At 40.1% G+C, this 26,856-nt stretch overlaps 1 protein-coding gene and 1 pseudogene across 2 annotated transcripts in view; both read left to right on the top strand.

Annotated features, from left to right (window-relative positions):
• Nucleotides 1–26,856, top strand: part of ADCY2 (adenylate cyclase 2) — a 283,755-nt gene that overhangs the window by 97,130 nt on the left and 159,769 nt on the right. The gene's annotated exons all lie outside the window — the stretch shown is intronic.
• On the top strand, nt 22,678–23,592 carry LOC139008041 (histone H1.8 pseudogene; annotated as a pseudogene).

The raw sequence follows: 26,856 nt of genomic DNA, 5'->3' as shown, positions 1-26,856 counted from the left end.
TAAGTGGCCTTCTTGCACATTCACTGTTCTGTACAATTGCTTTTCCTAGAAATCCCACCCTCTGTGTAGTTCAGCCACGGGCACTGAAGGCCTGGAGATTTGATTGGCTTGTGTTATCAGAGCCACCACAGCTGTCTCAAGTGAGGTCTCTGCCCTTCGTCTTTTCAGAGGGGATCATTGCAAAAGCTTGAGGATATTTGCACTTCCAAATTATCAGTTTCCAGAACCACCTGTAGAAACTTACTTTTTCTGCCTTAGGAAGCTATTCATTAAAGATAGGCTTCCTCTTTCCTCTTACTGCTATCTTTCATCTAGAAAATAATAGTACCATAGAGCCCCCCATCAGTAGGTGTGAAATGCCTTAAATGTACACTAAGTAAGCTCTTTTCCCTCTACTGATCCCTGTGGTCTTCCCTACACAAGACAGAGCAGAAATCCAGTTCATCTAACATTTTCTCATAGATCTTCATTTTCACAGTGCCAGGCCCTGAGTAGGCCTTGGATGAGTGATAATGTATGAATAAATATGACAGTAATAGACACAATGATTGATATCAGCATATTTATTTGGGGCTTACTGTGTTTAACATGTTTCATTTTACTTAATCCTGCTAATAATATTCCTCCTTCCTTTTTCCTGATGTGAAAACTGAGCCATGGAGAGAGAAGCAACTTGCCCACAGCCAGACAGCATGTAGGTGGCAGAGCTGGGATGCCAGTGCAGGCACGCTGCCTCCGGCTCCTGTGCCCACGGCCATGCTGCCCCTGCCCTCATTCCCAAGCAGTCCGGCTCCAAGTCCGGGTCAGTTTACATTACATCTAGAAGCCCTACACCTGCTTCCTTCCCTCAGCCCCTTCTCCTATTAGGAGTGATCTTGTAAATCAGACTGCATTTTGCATGCATTATAATGCATACCCACTAGACTGAATTCAAATCTTTGCAAAGCCTTCAGCTGTCTTTGGTGTCCTCCCTGCATACCTGACCTCCTTTAGTTCACAGAATGCACCAAGCCTTGTCCACCTGGAGTGTCCCCGGCTCTTTCTTGTCCCTCGGGTCCCAGCTCAAATTGTTTCTCTTTTTAGAGAAACCTGACTCCTCCGCAACCCAAGTAGGCCCCCATTATCCCTTCTCCCAACCCCTTTATGCATTCGCCATAAAGGACTTTGCATAATTTCAAGGACATATTTCCTTTTTTATCTGTTCAGTGTCTGTTACCTCCTGAACCTTAAGCTCCATGGGCTTAGGATATGATCTATGCTTTCAGCACATGTTAGTTCTGCACACTCTCAAATGCTAACAACCCCACGCTACTGCTACTCGTGGAGAAGCTGCACAGAAGTAGGATGTCTCCTCCAGGAAAGGGATGCTGTGTCACTCTCCCCGGCTTCCTTATTGTGTTCATTCTCTCATCAAATGTCCCTTTGATAAAGACTTGGGTCAGGAACTATTCAGTGTCCTCAATGAACTCGAACCTACTGGACTAGATAGACACTCAGATATTTACATAATTACCAGGTATCAGATAACTATGGTAGTGTGATTTCTGTGCTGCTGGAATTGAGCATAGGGGCTGGGTGGCATGAGTGGGGAGGCCCTCTCTCACTCTAGGAGGTCCCAGAAAGTTTTACTAAAGCAGATCCTGGTCTGAGTCTTGCATCTGTGTCTCTCCTGTGTGAGGGCATCCGCTGGCATGAAGATGTGCCTGGGGAGGTCCAGAGTCTGCCAGGTGCCCGTGGTTCTGCAGCATAAGCAGGAAAGGGTGCTTTCTAGGAATTTCTAACAAGACTCCAAAACTAGACAACTTCTGATCTCATTTGCATTCGTGTTCCTCTTATTATCAGTGACACACCTGGCGTCCACCCCCCCACCCCAGCAGATTGTTCTTAAGCCGTACCCCCTTATAGCTAACACAGCATTTTGCCCTGAGCAAGTGTGTCAGCTGGTGCTTACCTGTTTTCTACTTTAATTTGCTTTAGTTTTTGAAAATAGACTCAATTCCCCTGTCCTCACCACATCTAACTGCTGGCCTTTCACCCCCTCACTGTTGTCTCTGATGAAGCTCATGGACAAGGGTCTACCATTTCCGTATGCTCTGAAATGCATGCTCTTTGTTATGGGAATGGCCACACCAAGTTTCTCCATCATCAATTCCATGGGAGGGAGTTTCTCAAAGTCCCAGCTTCTCCCTCTGAGATTCATGCACTGGTTGGATTGGAACATGCCCATTTTGTGGCTGAACCTAGCAACAAGGAGCAGCATTTGTGAAACTATTTTCATTTCTTCTATGACCAATTAAATAAACATATCACCTTGGGCATGCATCAAAGTAGTGTTTCTAAATTAGGAGGACAGTTTTGCAAGGAAATCTCAATATTAGTAATTGAAGTTTTTCTATATTAATGATTTCTTCATAAAGTGATTTTGTTATCTACTTAAAGTAAAGATAATAAATCTACTTTGTAAAATATATTTATATAATGTTTTATAAATATAGATGCCAATAATTGAAAATTGGGTTAAAAATAAAATCCTGCATAGAAATAATTATGGCAGAAAGAAGATTTGCTATGGATTGGTTTTGCTCAGCTGGCGGAGTACCTACACCATGTACCTGTGGGCCACTGGGGCTGAATGTGTGTTTACAGAAACTGCTTGTACTTCGGTCTTGCGTCAGTGGCTCCTAATTATTCTGTCCCTTCAAGAACAAGCTATTAGAGTCTTAGCTTTTACCAGTAACTTTAATATTTCTTAATAGCAGTGGATCAGAAATCTTTCTTCAGACTCAAGCACTTTAATCATTGAAATATTTTGAAAGTATAGTCAAGACTATATGCTTAGACGTTAGGCCCTACAGAATCTTCTTGGCAACTTGCCCAAAATCCTAAAGCCATCTTTGTTTTACATGTAATGAACTTTGTGAAATTAAAAATAAAGAGGCAGCCATGCTATTTACTCGTCTGAGTTTTTTGCTCGCCCTGGGAGGAGAGGCGGCAGCTGATTGCATTCATGTGCAGTGAAAGCCTGTGCTTGAGCAGCTCTCCTGCCTCTGCAGTCAGCAGCGCACAATGACAAGTGGCGATTTTGTGGGCGAGGATAATGATACTAAAAAAATAAAAGTTAGAAAGGCACTCATAAAACCAACAGTGTTATGTAACAGCGATGGGCTCTGTCCTGCTGGGATTATTTTATAGTTTCTATAAAGGACAATAGATGCTATGAACCTGGCATATTTATCAAGATAGGTAAGGCCCTGCAGGACATCTGGTTTTGTCCAAAACATCCATGGAGACATTTGGTCCGTGCCATAAGGTCCTTGACATCTGGCCCTATCGTTTACAGGAGACAGCACAGCTTCCAGCGTGCCGTCACAGGCCCACCATCGTCACCTACCATTCCACTCACGCTCAGCATCTCAGCCACAAACATCTGCTTAAAAATGCTCCCTGGGGCCCCTGGAACTTTTTGGTTGATACTCTGTGGCGTTCTCTCTTTTCTCTGTCCCTCTTTTTTCTCTCTACCTACAAAATTTCTCTTGATGTTTTGAGTCATCTCAAGAGTTACCTGCTTTAAGAAGTATTTCTTGGCCCCCTCACAGGTAGAATTAAGTCTTTATTTTTGTTTAAACTTATAGATACCGTCAAATTCAAAATCTGCAAAGTTTGTTCTCCAAGATCAGTCTTCCTTACATCACATTTCACTCTATCAGTGCCTCTAAGAATACTGTTCGGCAATGGGGCAAGCAAGGAAGGGAAACTACTCTGAGTTCATGACAGGATTCAGGGATGATTTCATTTACATTCCTAGTTCTTTTAGTCCTCCTGATGGTTGTACAAAATAAATATTATTATCCCATTTTGAATATTGGAAAACTGAGGTTCAGAGAGTTGAAATGACTTGACCGCGTTGAATTGACAGAAGTGTCCAAGTCCGTGTTATTATTTTGCATCGCACTGTCAGTGGGATCAGGCTTCCATCCACAGACCCAAAATGCATGTCATAATGTCCATGATTTTCTTTTAAGCATACATGAATAGGTATGCATCTTCATGTGTTTTTTAAACTATTTAAAATGTTTAAGAAAGCCTGTCATGTGCCAGACACAGGTAATCTCCCAGAGGTTCAGTGATCACTGAGCGTTGCCAATGCTGGTATTTGAACACAAGTAGTCAGTGTTCTCATTAACTCTGGAATATCATATTTTTGGAGGAAGCTTGCTTCAAGAGATTTTGCAGGGAACAGAAAACTCCCATTGCATACTACTATGTATGTACCTTTGAGTGTTCAGAATGTAAGTATCAGGTATGGTTGAAAAAGAGTTGGAGAGTCCTACAGAGGTCATTTACCTTTGAAAACCAGTCCGTAAGTAGACTGTGTCTAAAATTATGCCTAGTATCTTTTATTATTTTTCTGGTTTAAGCCTGTCAGGGATGTATTATTTTTGTTTGCTGTATAAACTTAATTTTATTACCTGAACAGTATGTTAGCTGACATAATGAAATCAGTACAAAGTTGTACCATTTAACTAAAATGTTACTATCAATGGCCTAATGAGAATCTTATAATGCTTTAATAGCAATATTTTAATAGATTTTAATAGAGCTATTGATTAGAAGGAGCAATAACCTTGTCATAATTGCTCTCCTGAATACAGCATCCTATTAGACTTCCAAGAGGCTGTTTCTTATGAAACCAGCTGAAGTACTGGTGTAAACCATTTCCAATAAACTGACTTGTTAAGACAGAGAAAACGAAACTTTTCTCCTTAACCCACATTTTAATTACATTGTTTTTAAAAATGTAATGAGAGTCTGGATTCAGAGTCTTTCATCAGTGAAAATCAGTATTTTGATGGTTGACAGACTTTCTTCCAACGTCTTTGCATGTGCCAGGACTCACAGGAGTGAATCACTGTTTGTTGCAGACCTTTGTATTTCCCTTTCAAAGGGAATAAAATTATCCAAATATCATTTTTTTAAGAATTTTTAACCAAAGTTGGATGTGCTATCTCACATACTTGAAAGCCTTTGAATATAACACAATTTAGTCTCCTAACAAATATTTTCTTGAACATAACACATTTTATAAATGTTGTTTTATAACTTTTTCCAGTCCCCAGAAATCCCCTTTCGATCTGGTCATTAAAATCAGATGGTAGAAAGATGTGTTTATACATAGGTTCTCTTTTATAAAATGTTTTATTGTTTATTATTTTGAACCATAAATAGACCATAATAGATTGGCCTTCTTACTTACTTTTAGGAGATCTCAGAAGCTAAAGAATTTGTAAAGGAAGTTATGTATTTTTTCTATTAATAACCCATATATAATGTTTTTAAATACTTTAATTAAAATACACTATTTATTATTATTCTTTTTTAATGAGAAGAAATTCTATGGCCCACCTTCATTCTACTGAAGAAAAGGGCCAGTGCAGTGCTGGTCAAGCCTCAGGCCATTGGCCACTCCTGGGGTGGTCCTTCCTTGGGACCTAGTTTGAAGGCTATGGAAGAGCATCCGAAATGGCTCTTTTCACAAGGTGAGCAGCCCCATAACCTGTGTTCCTCTAAGACTTCAGGTGAACTTTATTGAGGTAAAGCATACATAGAATGTATATACTATCTCAAATATACATTTTTTATGAACATGTTTTTATTGATTTTTTTAGAAAGAGAGGAAGGGAGAGGGAGAGAGAGATAGAAACATTAATGAGAGAGAAACATCCACTGGCTGCCTCATGCACCCCTCACTGAGGTTCGAGCCCCAAGAAGCAAACCAGCAACCTCTTGGGGCATGGGTCAACCCTCAATCACTGAGCCACACCAGCCAGCCTCAAGTGTACATTTCAGTGAGTTTTGACAAAATTGCTGATCCCTATATAGACACCAGAACATTTAAGACATAGAGCATTTTTCCCTTAATGTATTTTGAAGCTCATAGATTTTGCGTGAAATGCAATAGGGTTCTCTCATCATATTCTTTCAATGGCAGGTTCTTTGTGTATAATTGTGGAAAATTCTCAACCTGGGTTAGGAAAGTTCTAGGTCTTATTAGTAGGCCTTCCAGAAAGGAAAAAGAAAGAAAACAAAATAAAAAGTTAGAATACAAAGCAGTTAGCTTATCTGACCTCTCACCTTCATCTGGTCTAAAATACACCTAACTCATTTGGGCCTGGATACATCAAGAGGCATTGTGAAGGCCTTTCAGACAAGGAGCGCATCCCTTCAGATAGCTCCCTCCTTCAGAGGGAGCACGGTGAGCATGCAATCAGAGCCAGAGAGTATAGAGCAGTTGTTAACTGTGGGGTGGACCAGGGCTTGGGGAGGTGGGGCCCTCCAGGCACATGGACCCCTTAATCATACTGATGGCTGTACTTTCCCGGCCAGCACAGGGGAGCTCTGCAGACCCACAAGAGTGGCACAGAGAACTGTTAACCAAGGGTACTCACCGTGGTGCCCCGACATAGAAGCACGAGAGTAAGCCTCCATTTCTTTCTCAAAACGTGACAAAGTGCAACAAATGATGAGTCCGCTAGTGTTACTATGAAAATCCCACCAAGGCATAAACTATTTAAGAAACAGGGAGGGCTTAGAAGTCAGCCAGTAAAAACAAGTCATTCGAGCATTCTGTGTCTGCAAAGAAAAATAGCATCACATTAAAAAGGTCAGGCTTAAATAAATAAATATGAATTTGCTTATTAGTGATTTTAGTGCTGAAACGAGTTATGACAAGGCTATTTATAGAAAAGAAAATGATTAGTCAAATCACAAATATGCTTAATTTGCATTTTTCTTCTTTCGAATTAAAAATAAATAAATAATAAAGGGATTTGCCTGGCTTTGTAGATAAAAAGCATTAATTAACCCGGGTCCTTTTGCCTCGGGTGAGAGAACTAGAGTGTTCCAATGACATTCTGAAGTGTGAGCATACTTTTGTATTCGACTATAATGAAGACAATGTGCTATTCTTAATGAAGAAGTGGTTCTTTAGGGATGAAGTACATATTTGAATATAATTACAATCATCAAATGTTTACTGGCTGTACATAAGGCTATGGGTGAGGGTTGGTTAACATGTGTATTTCCATAATGTTGTTCCTTCAAAAAAGTGTAATGTGCAAAGCTCTATGAAGCCCACGGAGACTTCAGATGGATCCCTTAAGGCTGAAAACTATGTCAGCTGGGTAACCCTACCAACTTTAATCCTCAGTTTTAGAAAGTCCCAGAAAAGAGGGTCTTGATTCAACCTCCCCCCACCTTGTTCAGCTACTTAAGGCTTCCAATAGGTATCAGACTCTCGCTGGACATTAACGCCTAGAGCAGAGGTTCATAGTAGATGTCATGGGGTCTCAGCAGTCTTCTTAATAATATTTTTGTTTGTATTCAAAAGTTTGAACAGTTTTCATTAGATATTCAAAGAGGTTAATGATTATCCCCAAAGTGTGAAGAAATTGGGTCTGTGGCTAAAAATCATCCATCTGTTTCCTTCTGACCTGGTTCTCCTTCAGCTTCCCAGGTATCACCCTAGTTTCACCTCCCGCAGGTCTCCTCCCAAGATGCTGTAATTAATGGAAGGAAGTGGGGCTTTTATAATCAGTTCATCATCAAATTATAAATCAGGCCTCTTTGTAGGTAATGGGGGTGTGCATTGTATTCCCTGTGTGTCTTTCTGTTCTTGAACTTTTTTAAAAAATACATCTTTCGCCCTAGCTGGTTTGGCTTAGTGGATAGAGCATCAGCCTGTGGACTGAAGGGTTCCTGGTTCGGTTTCAGTTAAGGGCATGTAACTCAGTTGCAGGCTTGATCCTTGGCCCTGGTTGAGGCTAGTGTGGGAGGGAACCAGTCAATGCGTCTTTCTCACATCAATGTTTCTCTCTATATATCTCTCCCTCTCCCTTCTACTCTCTCTAAAAATCAATGGAAAAATATCCCTGGGTGAGAATTAACACAACAACAAAAAATACATCTTTCTAGTCATGTCCAACTCATTGTTATGTGATGGCCCTGTTGAACCCTCCTGTAGCCTGTATGCATCTCTTCCTTGAAAGTTTGTTGTATGCGGAGGGAGATGCCTTTTGTACTGTAACAATGTTTTTATCAATCAACAGATATTGTTGAATGCCTATGATTGCTTTCAAGTACGTTTTCTATTAAAAGTTATGAAAATTTACATAGCACTTGATATTCAGCTTGTTTGTATTTTGAGGGTAGGGCTGTATTTTTGGCAAATTGTTAAGAACTTTTGCTTTTAAATTGGTAAAAGTTGGTTCCTTGCCTAAATTCATGTAGAAAAGATATGCTTCATACACCTGTTTGTATGTCATAGCTATTTATTTAAACATAGTTTTTATATGTGCATAGACAAAAACCATTTTAAATTTAAATAAATAGGAAGTTAATTTAAAAGATGCATTTAAAATAGGGGGGTTAGATACTTTCCAAGCATGTATAATTTATTTCAGGAATATTGTATTTCTCACACTTTAGGCAGCATTTGTATCTTGTGAATATATGTGACTGTATGATTTTCATATACCTTTGCACAGTGGGACTTAATGTTTGTTTGTTTGCTTTATTTTCATTGTTGACACTATTGCAGATGTCCCCATTCCTCCCCTTTATCCCCATTCACCCACCTCCACCCATCTCCCGCCCCTCACCCCCTTCCCTCTGGCCACCACCACACTGTTGTCTGTGTACATGGGCTATGCATATGTGTTCGTTGGCTAATCCCTTCACCTTCTTTCATCCAGTCCCCCTCTCTGCTCTCCTCTGTCAGTTCTGGGTCTGTTCCATGTGTCCATGCCTATGTTTCTATTTTGATCATTATTATGGTCATAAATATGTGCTCCCAGTGTATTATGTAGAAGGTTTTAACATTCTGAGCTTCAGTTTTTTTCTAGTTTTTTTTTCCAGTTTCATTCAGATATCATTGACATATAGCACTTGTAAATTTAATGTATATAACATCATGATTTGACTTACAAATGCTGTGATCACCACAATAAGCTCAGTTAACATTGCTCATCTTATATAGAGAAAAAAGAAAAATAAAAAATGTATTTTTTCTTGTAATGAGAACTCTTAGGATTTACTCTCTTAACAACTCTCATATATATCATACAGCAGTGTTAACGGTAGTCATCATGTCATACAATTCCAGTACTTACTTATAACAGGAAGCATATACCTCTTGACTACCCTCTTTCAATTTCCCTTCCCCACGCCCCCATCTCTGGTAACCACAAATCTGATATCATTTTCTATAAATTGGTTTTTATATTCCACATAAAAGTGAGATCATACAGTATTTGTCTTTCTCTGTCTGACTCATTTCACTTACCATAAGGCCTTCAAGACCATTGATATTTTAACAAATGACAAGGTTTTCTTCTTTATTATGAATGAGTAATATTTTATTGTATGTGTGTGTGTGACATTCTCTTGATTCATCCATTCATTAATGGACACTTAAGTTGTTTCCATGTCTTGGTCGTTGTGAATAATACTGCAGTGAACATGGGGATGCAGCTATGTCTTCAACATAGTGTTTTGCTGGATGATATGGTGGTTCTATCTTTTTAATTTTTTGAAGAAACTTCATACTGTTTTCCATAGTGTTCTCACCAATTTACATTCTCACAACAGTTGTGCTTCAATTTTTAAATCTTTTTCTTTATGGCTCCTGCTTTTGTGAGAACTTTAGACTCCAAAAGCACTAACTAAAAAGGCATGGTTGGTAATTTTAGAACATTGAAATTGAAATTTTCAGTTGTACAAAAACACCATTCAAAAAGTGAAGAGCCCTAGCCAGTTTTGCTCAGTAGCTAGAACGTTGGCTTGCAGACTGAAAGGTCCCACGTTCATTTCTGGTCAAGGGCACGTACCTCAGTTGCAGGTTCCCTGGCCCTGGTTGGGGTGTGTGCAGGAGGCAACCAATTAATGTATCTCTCTCACATCGATGTTTCTCTCTGTCTCTCCCTCTCCCTTCCATTCTCTAAAAATCAATGGGAAAATATTCTCGGCTGAGGATTAACAATAACAACAACAAAAATGAAGAAACACTCAGGTCCAAGAGAAGATGTCTGTCATGAAGAGAGCTGGTAAAAGTTCTCCATTCTACAAATCATGAAATATATACGTTCCATGTATATATGGAAAAGATATAAAAAATGGGAATTGATATTCAGCTTCCCTAGTAATCAGAAGAATACATATTATATAAGCAGTTTCCATTGCACAACCACCAGACTAGTAACATTTTGAGAGTCTCAGATACTTGAAACAAGATTGCATATAAAAGAAGAACTGCTGTACTGCTGCTGGGAGTGAAAATTAAATAACTACTTTAGGAAGATATAATTATACCTACTTTGATGCAGAAATCCCACTGCTTATTCTACTTAGAGAGACTTTAGTGAGTATCCCCAAGGCGACAGGTTCCAGAATGCTTATTTCAGCATCATTTATTCGAGTGAACAATTGAGAACAGCTTACAAATGTCTATGGGTAGGAAAATAAATAATTCACTGAAGCTATATTTAGAGACAAGAAGATTAATCAGAAATTAAGAAAATGAACTGGGTTTGGATATTCTAGCAGAGATGAACATCCCAAACATCAAATTGAATAAAGACTAGCAAATGGCCGAATACAGATGCCATTTCATATGGTTAAAACAGAGAGAGCAACACTGCTTTTGTTTATGGTGACATGTAGACGTGGTGGAAGTATAGAAGACTGGGTGCCAGTTGCCTCTGTGAAGAGAGGAAGAGAGTTTCTTAGAATTGTTGACGTTTGTTTCTGTAGGTGTGGATGGCAGGTTCACTGGTGATTTTACAGTATTATTTTGTATTTTTCTTATCTTTAAAGTGTTTCATTTTTTAAAGTAGTTAAAATGAGTACTAAAATATATCTAGTTTAAGGGGATGTAAAATTATCTAGTATAAAAATGGCCACTTCAAAAATTCTTTATGTATTTCCATTCTGAAGAAACTGCCCGAGTTTCTTTCCATGGTGTTCAGCCTTTATGCACACACTCAACATTCAGATGTCATTTTGAATGTTATGTTTTGAGATTTATGGCCTTGAGACTTCGGAATGAGCCTGAATGGGAGGTATTCAAGTATATTTCTTATGCGCTACAGTGATGTGAAGAAAGGTCTGTCTGAATTCACTGATATTTTTCTAATATTAAACTCTTATCATTTGTTTTATTCTTTCTTTTTAAATATACATATGAGCATTGTGTTCCCATTATTGATACTTTTATTCTCTTGGACTTGTATTCTCTTGGATTTTCAACAGTACATAAGGGAAGTTCTAATTATAATTAAGCATGGCCTAAAAACACATACTTGGCCTCTTTCTGCAATGAGGTACTATATAGTATTTGTTTGTTTGTTTGTTTGTTTGTTTGCTTTCTCAATGACTTGTAAGGCATTTTTCAAGTATAAGATGAAATGTGAATTTTTAAAATGTGACGGCAACTAATAAATGTCTCTTTGCAGAACCATTAGAATGCATACATAATTCAAAGCCCAGATTTCCTTAGCCTTTACATATGGTTATTGTAACGTCATGGGGAATATCCACAGGCTTTAGACAGTGCACATGGTATGTATTTGGCAGCTACATGGCCTTGTGGTGGGCACTCATCCTCTTTCAGGATGAAACTGCATTTTGTTACCATGATCCTGTAGCAGCCACCTTTATGGCGTGCTCTCTTCTTTCCAACCTCCCTGAGTTACTCAGTTTCTCCAAAGTACCGATTTTGATTAGCTCTTCACTAATTCTGATTCTCTGCAGCACCAAGCCTTTATGCCCAAGAATATTATTTTGTACCTTTAGCAACACATCCACGTGCTTTTTTCCCTATACAGCAAGGAAATCCTATAGTTTTGTTTATAGAGGCCTCGTACAGTTCTTGTCAATTTCTAAGTATTTTATATATTTTTAACTCTGTGAATGGGTTTTTAATTTTTACAAATTATACGTACTAATGAATTATTCTGACATATAGGAAAAACTCCCAATTTTAATATTTGCAGCTTCTAACAGGCCAACTAATTGAACACTCTTAATCCTATTTTTTGTTCTATTTCTTCCCCATATGGATGATCATATCAGTGAATAATACTAATTTATAATTACACTAGAACCTGGTGCATGAAATTTGTGCACTCAGGTGGGGGGAGGGGGTCCCTCAGCCCAGATTTCGAGAGGGCACAGGCCAGGCTGAGGGACCCCACTGGTGCATGATTGGGGTCAGGGAGGGACGCAGGAGGTTGGCCAGCTGTGGAGGGATCGCGGGAGGGCTCCAGGGCATGTCTGGCCCATCTCTCTCAGTCCTGATCAGCCAGATCCCAGCAGCAAGCTAACCTACCAGACAGAGCATCTGCCCCCTGATGGTCATAGAGACTGGTCAACCAGTTGACTGTCTGCCCCCTGGTTGTCAGTGCATGTCATAGCAAGCAGTTGAGCAACCTTAGCATATCATTAGCATATTACCCTTTGATTGGCTGAACAGATGACCAGACACAGCATATTAGGCTTTTATTATATAGAACTAGAGGCCCGGTGCACAAAAATTTGTGCACTGGGGGGGGGGGGGGTCCCCCAGCCCGGCCCGTGCCTTCTCACAGTCTGGGACCCCTCGGGAGATAACGACCTGCTGGCTTAGGCCTGCTCCCGGGTGGCAGAGGGCAGGCCCAATCCCTAAGTGCAGCCCCTGGTCAGGCTCAAGAGCAGGGCCAATTGGGGAGTTGGGGCACCGCCCCGTCATGCACAGAGCAGGGCAGATCGGGAGGTTGCAATGCCTCCCTCAGTGTAGACTGATTGGGGGGTTGGGGCACCGCCCCCTGTTACACTCAAGGCAGGGTCGATGGGGAGGTTGCGGCACCACCCCCTGTCACTAACAGAGCAGGGTCCATCAGGGGGGTTGGGGCGCTGCCCCCTGTCACTCACAGAGCAGGGCCCATCAGGGGGTTGAGGAGCTCCCCGCTGTCACTCACAGAGTAGGGCTGATAGGGGAGCTGGGACACCACCCCCTGTCACACACAGAGCAGGGCGGATCAGGGGGTTGGGGCGCTGCACCCTGTCACACTCAGGGCAGGGCCAATGGGGAGGTTATGGCTCTACCCTGTCACACACAGAGCAAGGCCCGTGGAGGGGGGTTGGGGCGCCACCCTCTATCACCCACAGAGCAGGGCCGATCAGGGGATTGGGGCACTGCCACTGTCACACTCAGGGCAGGGCCGATGGAGAAGTTATGGCTCTACCCTGTCACACACAGAGCAGGGCCGATCAGGGGGTTGGTGCACTGCACCCTGTCACACACAGAGCCGCAGGGCAATCGGGGGATTGGGGAGCTCCCCCCCTATCAGGCACAGAGCAGGGCTGATCAGGGGGTTTGGGCGCTGCCCCCTGTCACGCTGATCCTGGTGCCGGGAGCCTCGCTGCTCCACTGATCCCAGTGCCGGGAGCCTCATTGCTTCGCTGATCCCGGTGCCGGGAGGCATATTACCCTTTTACTATATAGAATAGAGGCCTGGTACACGGGTAGGGGCCGGCTGGTTTGCCCTGAAGGGTGTCCTGGATCAGGGTGGGGGTCCCCACTGGGGTGCCTGGCCAGGCTGGCTGAGGGGCTGAGGGCTGTTTTCCCGCTGTCAGTTGACTAAAAGCTCCCAATCGCTCCTTGTTTTCTTTTTTTTTCTTTTTTTAATTCTGGGCCAGCTTTAGCTCTGAGGCCTCGCTGCTGAAAACATGGATACAATGTTGCGGTCCGGGGCTGACTGAAAGCCGGTTTTGTTTAGCTTCTTATTTGCAACATAGTAATAGTTGCTTAGAGTTGCAGTTGAGAGTCCGGCAAGTGAGGTGGGGAACGTTGGAGTCTGCAGTCCCTGGAGGAAGCAAGGCTCCCTGCTCGCTTCAGTGCATGGCTGCCGGCTGCCATCTTGGCTGACAGTTAATTTGCATAAGGATACGCTGATTAGCCAATGGGAAGGGTAGCGGTCGTACGCCAATTACCATGTTTCTCTTTTATTAGTGTAGATTGATGGTACTTTATAATAATTTCAGTATTTATAACTTTTACCTTATTTTCTTTTTATTCAATGAAGTTATTTGTTTTTATTTGATGAGGTTAACTTCTGGAAAGGCACTAAATAAAACGGGGGAGTGTGGACATTCTGTGTCATCTGGTTGTAATGGACAAGCCTGTCTTGCTCACTATCATTATATTCCTTGTGGCATTTTATTTACTGTGATAATTCAGTGTTTAATGTCATTGTTGTTCCCAATGCTGAGCTGTAAATATCTTAGTCTTTCCTATACCACTGAAAGAGTTTCCAAAAGTAATAAATTCCCAAATTCCCTGGGATCATCGCTATCCAGAACACACACACACACACACACACACACACACACAATGAAATTGATTAAAACATGTTTCAAATAGTAGAACCTGTTGGCTGAAAATCTAAGAAACCCCTAAGGCTTTAAATTTTTATAAAATTATTCCCTTTCCTTACATTCTCAGTAGATTTATGAATTATTTTCTCTACTCACCGTAGGAATTCATTAATAAGTCATTAACTTTTCTTTTTTTGTGTTTTACAGAACTGTCTTTATAGGACATTATCAGACACTCAGTTCAGCTAAGAAAAATAATGAGGCATTCGCATTCACTGCATCTCCTTTTATTTTCACTTTATCTTTTGAAATTCTGGGTCTTGGATTTAGTCAGCTTATATTGCTATCCTGCAGATTGCTTTAAATGCATTGTATTGTTCTCATTCTCTTTCCTGACATTTTGGGGACAGATTTAACCTTTGATCTCATCATATTTGGATTCTATTCATAAAAGATGTGATCTGTGATACTTATTTTTTAAGTAAAGTTAAAAATTGATTAGCAAACATACCATTTAAATAGGAACCAATATGAACTAGCTAAATATTTATGAATGCCATTTTGTAAATGTTCTCTGCATTTATGATTGACAGAAATCCTCCATTCTCCACACTTCTCCAGGGTCCAGTGACACAGAACTTCATGTAAGGTAAACAAAAAGTAAAGGATGCAGGTGAGACTTAGAGATGAACCCCAGAAAAGAGGGCCCCACTTTCGCCTTGAGCATCCCTGAATCCAGAGGGCAGCTGCCTGTGCACCCTTCAGGCTCAGGACTCTTTTTTATTAGATCTACTTCAAAGTAGCCCATTTTTTGAAATCTCCTGTTTGATTCTTAAACTTAAAATGTGCAGACTTCTTGTGTTGTGGTCCTCTTGATAGTATATTTATACTATCTGTCTTAATATATGGAGGCTTTTTAAAAACCATAAATGTGACGTAGAATGGCTCTCGTTATGACCTTATATAATCCAGACGAAAAGCAACACCTCCCCCGTGAGCGTGCTTCCTGGGTCAGGGTAAGAAGCACAACTCACGGACATTGTAAATGAGAACGGGGAGCTTCATAGCTTCTTAAGGTCTCCAGTGCTGCCTGGGGGAATACCTGACTTCATTTTCACTGTGTATCTTACAACGTAGAGCACCTAACTCTCTCCATGTTCTAAGGCTTTGGGGAGTGAGGACCCTTGTGTTTTCAACTTCGTGTCTCCACAAGCACCTTACCGATTGTTTATGGTCAGTAAATGTTGGTTGGTTGAGTGAATAATCAAATAGTGCGGGTGTTATCATTTAACAAAGACTCCTCTTGCTCTTATCATAAGTACCACCCCAAGCACAAGCAAAGCAAAAGGGTGTTTTGTTTTGTTTTTTGTTTTTATGACATTGCACCTCAGACAAATTCTGATCACATGCAATTCTTATGGCCACATTTCTATTTGAGTTGAAAGTGAATTTAATTAGATTGTTAAGGATTGATTCTATAAAAGATAGTCTTTGTAGGCACTTTTAAGATGTTCTTTTTCCACCGAAATACCATAGCTTTAGCTACTTACTCAACACTTTTTTTCTAAACACAGTTTAATAAGGTTATCTGTTGATCTGGTGACATTTCTTCCTGAGCCAAGAATCATCGTAAAAATACAACATATGGACACATTTCCAGACTAGGTTAAGGAAATAATGGATTGAAGATTCACTTCTCATTGCAACAGGGAAGGTATTATAATCTGAGTAACATAACTATAGAGAAAGCCAAGGAATTCATTGTAACCTAAGTGAAAAAAGTAAGGATAACACACCCACAAGTTTCACAATATGCCTGGCACTGTTTTAATTCCTCTCTGTACACTAACCCATTTACTCCTTATTGCCTGTGAGGCACAGAGAGGGTAACTGATTTGCCCAAGGCCACCCAGCTGGCACGTGGGAGAGCTGGGGAGCCCCCCTGTGTGGGGTCTTCTGAATGTCATCTTTATGGTGTCATCATGTGGCCTTCATGAGCCACTCTCTGATCATGGTCACTGTTTCTCTGCTGTTATGGACTGCTTTCGTGGGCCCTGACCACGGTACCTGCCAAAGGCCCTGGCTTGGAGGGAGGGTCCATTGTAAGTCATTTCATTGGATTTCATGCACAGCTTCCACCCAACGAAGCTCAAATAAACCACAGTGGCGATCACCCAAAAGAAATGGGAAATTCATTATGAAGATTTACAAAAACAAAACGTAAAGGTATGTAGGACTATTACCAAGAGACATTCAGTAAACATGAACTGATACCACGACTGGTGGTGAATTCAAGAAAGTGCAATATTGAATAAAGGTCTCTCCAGGTTTTAGAGAAAGTGAATTTCCTAGCAGGCATTCGGATGAGAAAATCAACACTTTATTTGCCTTTTTCCAGTGAACGAAGGGAAATGCTGAAGCAGGGGAAGTGAACTTGCTCCTAATGAGGGCAGATACTCAGAACTGGGAATTAACACACAGGGGCGGTACTACCCCACGGGCCAGTGGGTGGACTGGCTCTCATGCTGGACCCAGAGGAAAAGTCCTTCCCTTCTTCTTGCTGGTCTGTGGACACTCTGAAATGAATTGTGAAGTCATACCATTCATGAGCCTGTCAGAGCACACGGAAATGAAATGCTGGGCAACCCATTCAGACTTTTATCAAAAGTGCTTTCAGTTGCTTTTCAACGCCTGAGAAATAAATGCAGAATTGGGGAATTTTCACCAGACTTATCTCAGAACTTGTGCATTCCCTTGATTGTGATCAATGCTTTATGACACCCACTTTATTTACTATTAATAGGGAAATTAGTAATGCCTGGGTTAAAACTATTTTAAAGCCATGTATTTTCTCCAGCCTCAGTTTGCTGCACAAGTTTTGAAAAGAACAGTTTCTTCTCTTCCAGAATATAAAAGTTATTCTCACAGAGTTGTTGGAGCTATAAAATAAAAAAAATGTATATTCCGGGCCAATGGTCTGCCTTAGCATGAGTACAGGGGTCACCTGGATATATAACAACACGGACCAGAGTCTTCCAGATGTCTGTGCACACCCATATCTTCCAAGATGTTCCCCAAAGAAGAAAGGTCTTATGTGCAAATGCACGCTTACATACTGCCTGCTCACCTATGAAATCTCATTCCCAATGAACATCAACAGCTCTGGGAATGCCTGCCACACCGAGCCCTGAGCTTTTCCCAATGTACTTGACCATAGAAACTTATCCATATAACACCTATGAACGTACCTAGTCTGCATGCCTTGGGAAATATAACTGAGCTTTTTTCAAATGAGTGGAAATAATGAATCTAGAAAGTTCTTACATGTCTAATGAGTAAAAAGGAGTTTTCTTCCAGAGGGAAGGGAAGCATTGGCACGAGTGTCTGTGAGTGAAGAAGAATTGAGGTCCAGCAAGGAGTGAGCCGCATTGGGTCAGCACTTCTAAAGGCAGCAGTAAATAGTCACTGAGCAGCAATAAGAGAAAGGGCTGCTTTTCTTATGATTCACTGAACACCCCAAACTCCATGTTCTTCTCACAGTGATTTTGCAGAAATGAGCCTCACTTCGTACATGTGAAATCTGCAGCACCCAGAGCCTCGGTGTATCATGGAAGGCACTAGATTGAGGGACACCCTTCCTGGTCAGGAGCTAAATGTGTCACTGTGTGAACCTCAGATTCCTCAGTGAGGGATTTGGTCATGCATGATCTCGTCTAATATTCTAGAATCTTGGCAGTGAAGTTGCATAGTACCAAATTTGGAAGTTTCCAAGTATTTTAATATGATGATTCTTGCCAAAAAAAAAAAAAAAAATTTAAAATGGTTAAGTCTAGCAGTGGTTCTCAACCTTCCTAATGCCGCAACCCTTTAATATAGTTCCTCATGTTGTGGTGACCCCCAACCATAAAATTATTTTCGTTGCTACTTCATAACTGTAATTTTGCTACTGTTATGAATCGTAATGTAAATATCTGATATGCAGGATGTATTTTTCAGGGGTCGTGACCCACAGGTTGAGAACCACTGGAGGTAACTTTTCATTATAGTTTAGTCTCAAAAATATGTTGATTAGTCTCAGTAAGTTTTTGGTATAATTTACCTTTAAATAATTTTTAATAGTTTATATGAATAATTCTGTCACTTAGCCAACATTTATGTCTGTGAGGTTCTTTTCCATTTGTGTCCATCTGTGGCCACAGCACTTTCTTAGGGGTCATCATGGTCTATAGATAAATTTTTCTCTACTTTTTTGGATAACAACTTAGATAAATTTTTCTGCATGATATGAGTGTCATCTTTATCGAAGAAGACTTTGATTTTTAAAAGTGTTGCTACTGTACTGTCTTTGGACATACAGGGTAGTTAGTGTTGCTGCTGATGTTCTGAATTACTCCCTTGGAAGAATAGGATTATCTCATAAAATTCTTCCCTAGTTTCCATTGTTTCAAGCACAGCAAATTTGGCTGCAATGGATTTTGGCATTTCCTTTTTTTCATCCCTAAAGGAATAGAAAAATGAAACCTCAGGAATTTGTGTCCTTTTTACTTTGATTATCAATGCAACTGACATGTTTTTTCAAAGACTATTCATATCTTTGTGGTCTATATTGTGTAAACCTGGAACTTTGTGCCTTTTAAGGAATGGTTTTGTTAATGAAATTAGTTCTTATTGCAGCTTATATATTCAGCCTCAGCAGTTATATTTATCTCTGGTGTTTTCTAATTCCTTTTTTAATCCTAGTTTTGTTGGATTTCATTGTACAAAAGTATCCAATGTTTATAGTAGTATATTGTTTCATTTCTAAATTTAGTCAATATGCATTTTCTTATTGATGAGTAGCCATGAAATGTCGTTCACTCTGTCAGATAACTGAAACACAAAGACAAGTCTGACCTGGACCTGCCTCTCACAAAACCTGGGACATGTCAATCTCTGTCAAAGGAAGAGCTACCTTTTCTCTTATAATTGACCCTGTTCCTTTAAGAGAGAACAGCATTCTGGATTTTGTTTTTAATATTTTGTGATCTGATCTGATTTTTTAAAATATTCTTTCTTGTCCATTGGGCACTTAATGTAATATGTGATGAGAGCTCAAAATCAAAGTTTTTCTTTTATTAATATGCATTTATCCTAGCACCATTTATTTTATAATTAGTTCATCTCTACAGTATCATAGCAGACTTACTTTATATTCACTGTTTTATGTAACTCAATGTGATCTTTGAATCTTTGGGTTTCGATGGAGTTTAGTTATAGGCATAGCTCTTCATTAAGCTTACAGTAAGATAAATCTGAAGGAAAGTTACAGGACTGCGAATGGTGTTATCCTTGTGGCTGGTAGAATAATTAGCACGTTGAGAGCCCTTTCATTTTTTTAAAGTTCTTTCTATCAGTTTATAGAAATTATTGTTATCTTAGTGCCTAGTCTCACTTCTGAAGGTGTTCTGTAGTTGTTGTTTATATATATATATATATATATATATATATATATATGATTGATTTTTCACAGAGAGGAAGGGAGAGGGATAGAGAGTTAGAAACATCGATGAGAGAGAAATATCGATCAGCTGCCTCCTGCACACCCTCCTACTGGGGATGTGCCCACAACCAAGGTACATGCCCCTGGCCGAATCGAACCTGGGACCTTTCAGTCTGCAGGCTAAAGCTCTATCCACTGAGTCAAACCGGTTAGGGCAGTTCTCTAGTTTTATGGTGGGATTTTTATTAGGATTGAAAAGAAATTCCAAGGTCCATGTGTTGATGTGTGACCTTGGTTTTGCAACTAAGAGCAAGAATTCTTCACCAGAGAGGTCCATGTTGGCTGCTGCTGCCAGAGCTGGAATCAGAGAACATTCACTATCTCTGTTCACAGCACAGTTCATGATCGAGGTGAACTTTTACTTAATTCTATTCAAGTGAGACTGTCCTAGAAAATGGCTTATTTCTTCCAGCTACATAGCTTCCTTTTGTGTGTGTGAAGCCATGATTCATTGGAACAGCATGCAACTAAGTTAACATCTGTAGACTTCCATCCTTTCAAGTTGAATTGGGGCAATAAAACCTGCCATGTCTCCTCATGTGCTGTTGTCAGATGGGCTAGTGATTATGATAGAGCTTTGACTGTAACGTGCTACTAACGCATAAGCTATTTTGCATTAGGAGATTATAGATAAGAGTGTATCTATCATATGCAGGCCACATGGTCTATTGGATGGGTAGACATGGGAACAAGCAATCCCAGGCAGTGTGGTGAGTGCCATGTAGCACCAAAGGGAGAGCTCCTCAATGCTTAGAGTGGGCGAGGAAGGCTTCAGAGAAGAGGGCAGACCAGAACTATATCTGGAAGACTGACACAACCACACACATGAGTCCAGGCATGTTCAAGGATCCTACACCTACTACTAGTGGTTTGACCTGGCTCAGAGGTGTAGGTGAGCACTTAGAGATGATGCTTGAGAAGGGCTCAGAACATATCATTAAAATCATATGTAGTCTATGACAAATAATCTGGCCTTCATTAGATAAGCACTAAAAAGACAAGTAATTTTGAACAATGGAAGGGCATTACCCAAGAGTCCTGGGAAACATAGCCAAGCATCTGTCATTCAGATGCACCACAGCTCCCGTCCTCCCCGCCCCCTCCTACTCTGTGCAGTGAGGTTTCTTCTGTCTCCAAGCTATGTCTTAGCTGACTCCCTAGCATTTCTCTTTTCCTTAGTCACCAAGCTGCTTGGAATGAACAACTTTAGAAGCTTGGTTTTTCATATCTGATTTATTTTCCTAACTTCTCATCTAATTGTTCCTCTGAATTGCTGTCTCAAAGTGGCTCTGGTTTCCCAGACACCAAGCTCATAGTTAAAATGGAGGACATCTCAGATTTAAGGAGAAAATAAAGATTGGTTTCCTGCCTTGGGAGAAGCAAAGAAGATTGGTGCTAATGACCCAAGATACGTTACTGAGAATTAAATCTCCATTTAATTTAGCTATGCTGTTTTAGTCCTCTATTCATTTACAGAAATATAGGAAAGTTTATTCTGGTTTGAACATGAAGATTTTCAATAGGTAAAAATTAATAGAACCATTAATAATTTTGGCAATATAAACCTTGCATATTTTCTAAACCAATATCATTGATTTTATAAAAGAGGAAATAAATTAAGTGACTTTCCCAAGGTCACATGACCTGTTTTCCCCTATAGATATAACTATCTGGCTTCTGCTTGAATACTTCATTTAAGCTTTTCCCTAAAGATTGGATTCCAAACCAGATCAAAATCATGATTTATTAAAGGCTGTGACCACAATGTCTGGCTGCCATATGTTTTTCAGGGACAGAATGAAAACACAGAGAAATACAGATCAAAACTGGTTGGTTTCCTTGACTTTTTGAGCAAAACAACTGAACTGTGGGTTAAATATTACCATAAAGAACTTTAATGGACCTGCTAAAATATTTTAATGGCCTGTAACTTTGTTGTAATAAATATAGTTTGACATAACATTTTTTATTCTATAGCATTTGATGTAACCGTTGCAACTTGGACTTGTGTAGTACTAGGAAGCATGCAATGGAGGCTCCCTCCTAATTCAGTATGCCAGGGCAGTGAAGCAGTGTCTTGTGAGGTTTGGAACATGAAGCAATTGGAGGTGGGCTGTAATGAGGATGAGCTGAAATAGAAATGCAGAAGAAAAAGAAAATAGAGAATCAACAAATAGCTGTGTAAGTTGAGGCATTTAAAAAGTGCTTGTGATTAGAAATCAAAAATTAAGCCACAAAGGGATATATAATATTTTTAACCTCCACACTATAGAATTCACCCTCTCTTCTAGAATGTGAACTTCTTCTCTTCTGGAAACTTTCTTTTAAATCTTAATATGTTAGTCTCAATTCAATATTGTATTATGTCAACTCAGTTTTATGGGAATAATACTGTGAAAACAGGTCATGTGACCTTGGGCAAGTCACTTTTTTTTAAGGTAAGATTTCCTTCTCTTTTTTAAAATATATTTTTATTGATTTCAGAGAGGAAAGGAGAGGGGGAGAGAGAGAGAGAAATATCGATGATGAGAGAGAATCATTGATCGGCTGCCTCCTGAACACCCCACACTGGGGAATGAGCCCACAACCCAGGCATGTGCCCTGACCAGGAATCAAACCATGACCTCCTGGTTCATAGGTCGACGCTCACCCACTGAGCCAAGCTGGCCAGGCTGATGCTACTTTTTTATGTTTAAAAATTATTCTCTGCGTCTGTGCCAGCCTGCGCAATGGCTCCCGGGAGCTTGGCCTCCGGTGACACCTTGATCTCTTCAGCGTCGCTACCCTCCATGACCTCCACCTCCGGATGGTCTGGGACTCTCAAGCCAGGCCCGCGCCAACATGCTGTCCCACCACCACGCCGCAACCCCCCAATGCTGCACATGGTGCTGGAGGTGCTGCAGGCTGGTGAGCAGCGCCGGGGCACCTCGGTGATGGCCATCAAGCTGTACATCCTGCAGAAGTACCCTACGGTGGACGCCATCTGGCTCAAGTACCTGCTGAAGCGGGCCCTGGACACGGGCATGCAGTGCAGCCTCCTCATCAGGCCCATCAACTCCAGGGCCAGGGGGACCACTGGCAGCTTCAAGTTAGTTCCCAAGCAAAAGAAAAAAGTCCAGCCCAGGAAGACAGCCACCGTGTCAGCCCCCCGGAGACCTGGTGAGGCCAAGGAGGAGGCCCCCAAGAAAGATGGCCAGACCAAGGGCGAAGAGGCAAGAGGGGACAAGGCCAGGAAGGCCCCCCAACAGCCAGACAAGGCCACAGAGGCCCCTCCTGGTGCCAGTGGGCCCCATGGGAAGTTAAAGATTAAAGGCAAGGACAGCCCAGCAGATGCCAAGGCCCACAGGAAAACCAAGGCTGGGACTCAGAGCTCAAAACCCACAGTCCCCAAGAGTGAAAATGGTGTGACTTCCCCGGCCAAAAAGAAGACAGGGAACAAGGTTCTTAAAGAGGTCACTGCCCAGGGGGCCAGGAAAGGGTCGAAAGCCAAAGCTGCTGCTACTCCTATGGACAGCGAGTCCAAGATGGTACCTGAACCACTGACCAGGAAGACAGAGGTCCCCAGGGGCCCAAGAAGGCCTGGCATGTCCACCACGGCCTCATCATCCAAAGAGACCAGGGTGAAGGCAGAAGCCAAGAGCTAGAGGCAGGGTAGAGAGACACTAAGACTCAGAGTTTTTATTTCCCCCAAAAAACACATCACTTTATTTTACTGTAACCTATTTATCAATAAGGAATTTTTTCTCCCTCAAAAAAAAAATTATGACATAGAAGGGAAGCAGACTCTGTCCTTGACTGTTGTAATATACTTTCATTAGTCAGCCCTCATCCTTCAGCCTTACAGGGTCCCAGAAACACTCTCTGTGCCCATGCATTCATTGGTTTTTGATTCTATAGAAATTTTCTCAGCTGATATGTCACTAGAGATTTATTACAAAAGGTAAGAAGCAATAACTTGTACTTTGGAAGATACATACTATATGAATCATTTTATTTTATGGAATCTAAAGCTTAGGTTCCATCTGTGAAAAGTAATTTTGCTAGCATTTTCACAAATAGCCAACATATGAGAATATCATATTCACAATATTTAAATATAACTCTTTCTTATAGTTGGTTTTTATTAACCAAAAGGAAAAATATTCAATTTTTTAATATATTTATAAATTTTCTGGGAAACACCTGTGCTGTGGGAGCTTTGAGAGTGGCCCTTTGACTTATGGACCATTGATTCCCAGCTCACTCAAGAGCACATGATCAGAAGAAACTATATTTCTAATAATTCGTAAACACGAACGTTATAAATTACCTTTTTAGGCCTGTGCCAAGACTTTCTCTGTAAAAGTCTATCCACAAAAGTTGTCTTGGAGTTTCTCCTGGAACTGAGGCCCACTGCCAGTCTCCATGACATTGGTGTCAGGGACAGACTCTGAGAGGAGAGGCAAGCCCTGGGAGGAAGTCCAGAAGAGATATCCCTTGCAGAGAAAAATTTTGTGACTGTCTGTTGAACAAGAAAATGAACAAATTGAAATGACTTGGATGGAAGAAAAAGCAGGACTTGGATCTTTTATGACAAAAATATTTTTAAATATACAAGTATGTCAGCAATTAGAAAACTAACATTAAACTAATTCATAAATATAATTCTGAAATAAAAGATTTTTAATAGCTTAAAATTCAAATTAAAAAGTTATTATTCAGTTTTTAAAATCTCTATTTAATTCTGCCTTGCACCATCAGTTTCTTTCCTAAGACATTCTATCATTATATTTATTTCAAAAGTATTTGCCCTTATTTGTTAGATGTTTGTTACAGTAGCCAGTCTAAAGTCTTTGATAATTCTAATATCTGTGACAAAACAGGATTAGTATTTGCTGATTTTACTTTTACTTGTGAGTTTAGAAAATCCTAGCCTTAGTATGCTGAGGAATTTTGGATTGATTTTGGACGTTTTGAGTATTATGTTACTGGATCCTGGGTTTGTTTAAATTCCAGGGAGAATGTTGATGGCTTGTTTTTAGCAAACAATTGAACAGATTATTTATAGGCTTCTGGTCTTTAGAATTTTATTTAATTCATTCTTGGTATTAAGGATTGTGTTAATAATCACTGTTATGGGCTGAATCATGTCCCCCCAGAATTCATATGTTGAAGTTCTAACACCCAGTGCATCGCAGTGTGACTGGATTTGGAGATAAAGTTTTTAAAGAGGTAATTAAGGTTAAATGAGGTCATGTGGGTGGTCCCTAATCCAATATGACTTGATGTCTTTATATGAGAAGAGGATATGAGGGAACAGACACACACACAGAGGAAAATTCATGTGAAGGCCCAAAAGAAGTAGTTTATATACAAGCTAAGGAGAGAGACCTCAGAGGAAACCAACCCTGCTGACTTCTTATCTCAGACATCCAGCCTCCAGAAATATGAGAAAATAACTTTCTACTGTTTAAGCCACCCAGTCTGTAGTAGTTTTTATGGGAGTCTAGAAAATGAATACATTTAGGCTTGATATTAACTATTATTTGATGAAATAATTCTTGTTTTCTTTAAAATCCACCTTATGACATTAGTGGCATGATATTATAATGAATCTATATATATAAAAGCCAAGCGACCAGAATGACCAGAACAGCCAACCTCCCATGGCCCCTCTTGCCAGCCAGCCCAGCCCCAATCGGCCCTGATCGGGGTGGACTGGCCAAACCCCACCCGTGCATGATTTCGTGCACCTGGCCTCTAGTATATAATAAACATGCCAACTCATGTTCACATAAGATACAATAAAATATTGAATGTGTTTCCTGGGGAGGGGAACTAGACGGGGGTTGTAAGGATTATACTCACAGTAGTGACATATTGTAGAGGAAATGGATGATTGATTCTAAAAAGAGAGACATGAGGGAAAAGACATATTTTACTGTATGATTTTTAAATGTCTTTAAGTGAAAGTTATCTTAAGCAATAACATGATCATATAAAAACTGGGAAAGCATTTGAGCATCTAAGTTGATTTCCTTCATGGATAAAGGCATGTTTTCAAATGAATTCAGAAAAGCATAGTAGGCTAAAGGAGGTGGACCCAGAGGCTATGGATATGGAGTAGTTTTTTCTCTCACACACAAACACACAAATAGCCAACAGATGAGAATATCATATTCACAATGATTAAAGCATCTGCCAGCAAAGTGGCCAAGTTTCCAAATACATGTAACACCCATGGTTGGTGAGAACCTGTGCCAATGGACCCTCTCCTACTCTATCCATGACCTTTAAATCTGATCGCATATTTGGAGGGCAATCTGGTAAATATAGCAAAGATTTTCACACATAGAATGCCCTTTGACCCAGCAATGACTCTTGTCATTATGGATCCTAAAAAAGTGCCAATGGACATGTACAAAAATTTAGCTTCCAAAAATGTTCATCACAGTATGTTTTATAATGGAAAAAAAGTGAAGAAAAATAAATATTTGACCATAGGGAATGAGTTAAATAAATTTTGTTACATTTAAGTAAAACAATAAAAAATTTGAAGGTTAAAAATATGGAAAATTATTTATTTACCTTATATGAAAAAAAGTTCCAAAATTATACGAATATTACAATTCCACTTTTGTAAAGAGAAATGACTACATATAAATACAAACCATTGGAAAGATACACATAAAAATACTGAAATGGATTATTTTGAATGATATGTGTTTATAGGTGATTTTTAACATGTTTTTGAATTATCTTTTTTCCATGATTTGAAATAAACATTCAATACTGTTTTTAAAAACTCAGTATAATTAAAAACACAATATAACTTATGTAAACAGAAGAAAGATACCTTGATAAGATATAGTGATGTAATTGCTTCCATTTACAAACATGATGATGTAAAATTTCTGAAATGTTGAGTG

The sequence above is a fragment of the Myotis yumanensis genome, unplaced genomic scaffold, assembly GCF_028538775.1.
Source record: "Myotis yumanensis isolate MYYU_CA2020_CCGP unplaced genomic scaffold, mMyoYum1.0.hap1 SCAF_4, whole genome shotgun sequence".
NCBI lineage: Eukaryota > Metazoa > Chordata > Mammalia > Chiroptera > Vespertilionidae > Myotis > Myotis yumanensis.
This window is presented reverse-complemented; position numbering and strand designations above follow the sequence as displayed.